The sequence below is a fragment of the Heterodontus francisci genome, unplaced genomic scaffold (assembly GCF_036365525.1).
Source record: "Heterodontus francisci isolate sHetFra1 unplaced genomic scaffold, sHetFra1.hap1 HAP1_SCAFFOLD_57, whole genome shotgun sequence".
Taxonomy (NCBI): domain Eukaryota; kingdom Metazoa; phylum Chordata; class Chondrichthyes; order Heterodontiformes; family Heterodontidae; genus Heterodontus; species Heterodontus francisci.
The window spans coordinates 4,933,846-4,939,845 of record NW_027142024.1 but is presented as its reverse complement, the minus strand read 5'-3'; positions in this window follow the sequence as shown (position 1 = coordinate 4,939,845).

Sequence of the window (6,000 nt, the reverse complement as noted above, 5' to 3'; positions counted from 1 at the left end):
TCCCATACAACTGTAACATGACCTGCCAACTCTTGTACTCAATGCCCCGTCCGATGAAGGAAAGCATGCCGTATGCCTTCTTGACCACTCTATTTACCTGCGTTGCCACCTTCAGGGAACAGTGGACCTGAACACCCAAATCTCTCTGGACATCAATTTTCCCCAGGACTTTTCCATTTACTGTATAGTTCACTCTTGAATTGGATCTTCCAAAATGCATCACCTCGCATTTGCCCTGATTGAACTCCATCTGCCATTTCTCTGCGCAACTCTCCAATCTATCGAGATTCTGCTGTATTCTCTGACAGTCCCCTTCACCATCTGCTACTCCACCAATCGTAGTGTCGTCTGCAAATTTGCTAATCAGACCACCTATACTTTCCTCCAAATCATTAATGTATATCACAAACAACAGTGGTCCCAGCACGGATCCCTGTGGAACACCACTGGTCACACGTCTCCATTTTGAGAAACTCCCTTCCACTGCTACTCTCTGTCTCCTGTTGCCCAGCCAGTTCTTTATCCATCTAGCTAGTACACCTTGGACCCCAAGCGCCTTCACTTTCTCCATCAGCCTGCCATGGGGAACCTTATCAAACGCCTTACTGAAGTCCATGTATATGACATCGACAGCCCTTCCATCATCAATCAACTTTGTCACTTCCTCAAAGAATTCTATTAAGTTGGTAAGACATGACCTTCCCTGCACAAAACCATGTTGCCTTTCACTGATGAGCCCATTTTCTTCCAAATGGGAATAGATCCTATCCCTCAGTATCTTCTCCAGCAGCTTCCCTACCACTGACGTCAGGCTCACCGGTCTATAATTACCTGGATTATCCCTGCTTCTTAAACAAGGGGACAACATTAGCAATTCTCCAGTCCTCCGGGACCTCACCCGTGTTTAAGGATGCTGCAAAGATATCTGTTAAGGCCCCAGCTATTTCCACTCTCGCTTCCCTCAGTAACCTGGGATAGATCCCATCCGGACCTGGGGACTTGTCCACCTTAATGCCCTTTAGAATACCCAACACTTCCTCCCTCCTTATGCCGACTTGACCGAGAGTAATCAAACATCTGTTCCTAACCTCAACATCCGTCATGTCCCTCTCCTCGGTGAATACCGATGCAAAGTACTCGTTTAGAATCTCACCCATTTTCTCTGAGTCCAAGCATAACATTCCTCCTTTGTCCTTTAGTGGGCCAATCCTTTCTCTAGATACCCTCTTTCTCCTTATATATGAATAAAAGGCTTTGGGATTTTCCTTAACCCTGTTTGCTAAAGATATTTCATGACCCCTTTTAGCCCTCTTAATTCCTCGTTTCAGATTGGTCCTACATTCCCGATATTCTTTCAAAGCTTCGTCTTTCATCAGCCGCATAGACCTTATGTATGCTTCCTTTTTCCTCTCAGCTAGTCTCACAATTTCACCTGTCATCCATGGTTCCCTAATCTTGCCATTTCTATCCCTCATTTTCACAGGAACATGTCTCTCCTGCACGCTAATCAACCTCTCTTTAAAAGCCTCCCACATATCACATGTGGATTTACCTTCAAACAGCTGCTCCCAATCTACATTTCCCAGCTCCTGCCGAATTTTGGTATAGTTGGCCTTCCCCCAATTTAGCACTCTTCCTTTTGGACCACTCTCGTCTTTGTCCATGAGTATTTTAAAGCTTACGGAATTGTGATCACTATTCCCAAAGTAGTCCCCTACTGAAACTTCAACAACCTGGCCGGGCTCATTCCCCAACACCAGGTCCAGTATGGCCCCTTCCCGAGTTGGACAATTTACATACTGCTCTAGAAAACCCTCCTGGATGCTCCTTACAAATTCTGCCCCATCTGGACCTCTAACATTAAGCGAATCCCAGTCAATGTTGGGAAAATTAAAATCTCCTATCACCACCACCCTGTTGCTCCTACATCTTTCCATAATCTGTTTACATATTTGTACCTCTATCTCACGCTCGCTGTTGGGAGGCCTGTAGTACAGCCCCAACATTGTTACCGCACCATTCCTATTTCTGAGTTCTGTCCATATTGCCTCACTGCTCGAGTCCTCCATAGTGCCCTCCTTCAGCACAGCTGTGATATCCTCTTTGACCAGTAATGCAACTCCTCCACCCCTTTTACCTCCCTCTCTATCCCGCCTGAAGCATCGATATCCTGGGATATTTAGTTGCCAATCATGCCCTTCCCTCAACCAGGTCTCAGTAATAGCAATAACATCATACTCCCAGGTACTAATCCAAGCCCTAAGTTCATCTGCCTTACCAAATACACTTCTTGCATTAAAACAAATGCACCTCAGACCACCAGTCCCTTTATATTCATCATCTGCTCCCTGCCTGCTCTTCCCCTTAGTCACACTGACTTCATTATCTAGTTTCTTACAGGCTTTTGTTACTACCTCCTCACTGTCAACTGACCTCAATTGGTTCCCATCCCCCTGCCACATTAGTTTAAACCCTCCCCAACAGCGTTAGCAAAAGCACCTCCAAGGACATTGGTTCCAGTCCGGCCCAGGTGTAGACCGTCCAATTTGTAATAGTCCCACCTTCCCCAGAACCGGTCCCAATGTCCCAAAAATCTGAAACCCTCCTTCCTGCACCATCTCTCAAGCCACGCATTCATCCTGACTATTCTTTCATTTTTACTCTGACTATCTCCTGAGATTACTACCTCTGAGTTCCTACTTTTTAACTTGGCTCCTAACTCCCTAAACTCTGCTTGTAGGACCTCATCCCGTTTTTTTACCTATATCATTAGTGCCTATGTGCACAATGACAACTGGCTGTTCACCCTCCCCCTTTAGAATGTTCTGTAGCCGATCTGAGACGTCCCTGACCCGTGCACCTGGGAGGCAACATACCATTCGGGAGCCTCGTTTTCGACCACAGAACCGCCTATCTACTCCCCTTACAATCGAATCCCCTACGACTATAGCCCTTCCACTCTTTTTCCCGCCCTTCTGAGCAGCAGAGCCAGCCATGGTGCCATGGACCTGGCTACTGCTGCCTTCCCCTGGTGAGCCATCTCCCTCAACAGTATCCAAAACGGTATACTTGTTTTGGAGGGAGATGACCGCAGGGGACTCCTGCGCTGCCTTCCTGCTCTTTCTCTGCCTTTTGGTCACCCATTCCCTTTCTCCCTCAGCAATCCTAATCTGCGGTGTGACCAATTCACGAAACGTGCTATCCACGACCTCCTCAGCATCGCGCATGCTCCAAAGTGAGTCCATCCGCAGCTCGAGAGCCGTCATGCGGTCTAACAAGAGCTGCAGCTGGACACACTTCCTGCAAGTGAAGGAGCCAGGGTCATCAGCCATGTCCCTGAGCTCCCACATTGAGCAAGAGGAGCATGATACGGGTCTGAGATCTCCTGCCATTTTTAATCTTAAGTTTAAACTTAGTTAAGTGAAAAAGGAACGAAAAGTTTTTACCAATCACAATAAAACCGGAGAAATCGAAAAAGCCTTACCTTATAAACACCCCACCGAGTCCTTTTTTTTTTTTGGTTAGAGGAGGAGGGCGGGTGGGAGACACTACAAGTGTGGTGTCTCGGGTTCAGAAACCGCCCAAATATATAGTGTTTTACTTACCCAGCAGCTCCCTGGCCTCCGCCGTAAAACACAAGGAAATTAAATTTACTTTCAAACTGACTTTCCCAGCTGCTCACTCGCTCACGCGCTGCTCCCGAAAAAGCTGCTGCACTGAAAGGAAAGTTATTTTAAACCGCCCAAATATATAGTGTTTTACTTACCCAGCAGCCCCCTGGCCTCCGCCGAAAAACAAAAGGAAATTAAATTTACTTTCAAACTGACTTTCCCAGCTGCTCACTCGCTCACGCGCTGCTCCCGAAAAAGCTGCTGCACTGAAAGGAAAGTTATTTTAAACCGCCCAAATATATAGTGTTTTACTTACCCAGCAGCCCCCTGGCCTCCGCCGAAAAACAAAAGGAAATTAAATTTACTTTCAAACTGACTTTCCCAGCTGCTCACTCGCTCACGCGCTGCTCCCGAAAAAGCTGCTGCACTGAAAGGAAAGTTATTTTAAACCGCCCAAATATATAGTGTTTTACTTACCCAGCATCTCCCTGGCCTCCGCCGAAAAACACAAGGAAATTAAATTTACTTTCAAACTGACTTTCCCAGCTGCTCACTCGCTCACGCGCTGCTCCCGAAAAAGCTGCTGCACTGAAAGGAAAGTTATTTTAAACCGCCCAAATATATAGTGTTTTACTTACCCAGCAGCCCCCTGGCCTCCGCCGAAAAACAAAAGGAAATTAAATTTACTTTCAAACTGACTTTCCCAGCTGCTCACTCGCTCACGCGCTGCTCCCGAAAAAGCTGCTGCACTGAAAGGAAAGTTATTTTAAACCGCCCAAATATATAGTGTTTTACTTACCCAGCAGCCCCCTGGCCTCCGCCGAAAAACAAAAGGAAATTAAATTTACTTTCAAACTGACTTTCCCAGCTGCTCACTCGCTCACGCGCTGCTCCCGAAAAAGCTGCTGCACTGAAAGGAAAGTTATTTTAAACCGCCCAAATATATAGTGTTTTACTTACCCAGCAGCTCCCTGGCCTCCGCCGAAAAACACAAGGAAATTAAATTTACTTTCAAACTGACTTTCCCAGCTGCTCACTCGCTCACGCGCTGCTCCCGAAAAAGCTGCTGCACTGAAAGGAAAGTTATTTTAAACCGCCCAAATATATAGTGTTTTACTTACCCAGCAGCCCCCTGGCCTCCGCCGAAAAACAAAAGGAAATTAAATTTACTTTCAAACTGACTTTCCCAGCTGCTCACTCGCTCACGCGCTGCTCCCGAAAAAGCTGCTGCACTGAAAGGAAAGTTATTTTAAACCGCCCAAATATATAGTGTTTTACTTACCCAGCAGCTCCCTGGCCTCCGCCGAAAAACACAAGGAAATTAAATTTACTTTCAAACTGACTTTCCCAGCTGCTCACTCGCTCACGCGCTGCTCCCGAAAAAGCTGCTGCACTGAAAGGAAAGTTATTTTAAACCGCCCAAATATATAGTGTTTTACTTACCCAGCAGCCCCCTGGCCTCCGCCGAAAAACAAAAGGAAATTAAATTTACTTTCAAACTGACTTTCCCAGCTGCTCACTCGCTCACGCGCTGCTCCCGAAAAAGCTGCTGCACTGAAAGGAAAGTTATTTTAAACCGCCCAAATATATAGTGTTTTACTTACCCAGCAGCCCCCTGGCCTCCGCCGAAAAACAAAAGGAAATTAAATTTACTTTCAAACTGACTTTCCCAGCTGCTCACTCGCTCACGCGCTGCTCCCGAAAAAGCTGCTGCACTGAAAGGAAAGTTATTTTAAACCGCCCAAATATATAGTGTTTTACTTACCCAGCAGCTCCCTGGCCTCCGCCGAAAAACACAAGGAAATTAAATTTACTTTCAAACTGACTTTCCCAGCTGCTCACTCGCTCACGCGCTGCTCCCGAAAAAGCTGCTGCACTGAAAGGAAAGTTATTTTAAACCGCCCAAATATATAGTGTTTTACTTACCCAGCAGCCCCCTGGCCTCCGCCGAAAAACAAAAGGAAATTAAATTTACTTTCAAACTGACTTTCCCAGCTGCTCACTCGCTCACGCGCTGCTCCCGAAAAAGCTGCTGCACTGAAAGGAAAGTTATTTTAAACCGCCCAAATATATAGTGTTTTACTTACCCAGCAGCCCCCTGGCCTCCGCCGAAAAACAAAAGGAAATTAAATTTACTTTCAAACTGACTTTCCCAGCTGCTCACTCGCTCTCGCGCTGCTCCCGAAAAAGCTGCTGCACAGAAATTGTGTGTCTGTGTTACTGGGTATCAGTGCATGTCTTTGTTACTTGGTGTCAGTGTATGTCTTTGTTACTTGGTGTCAGTGTATGTCTTTTTTACTTGGTGCAATTGTATGTCTTTGTTACTGGGTATCAGTGTATGTCTTTGTTTCTTGGTATCAGTGTTTGTCTTTGTTACTGGATGTCAGTG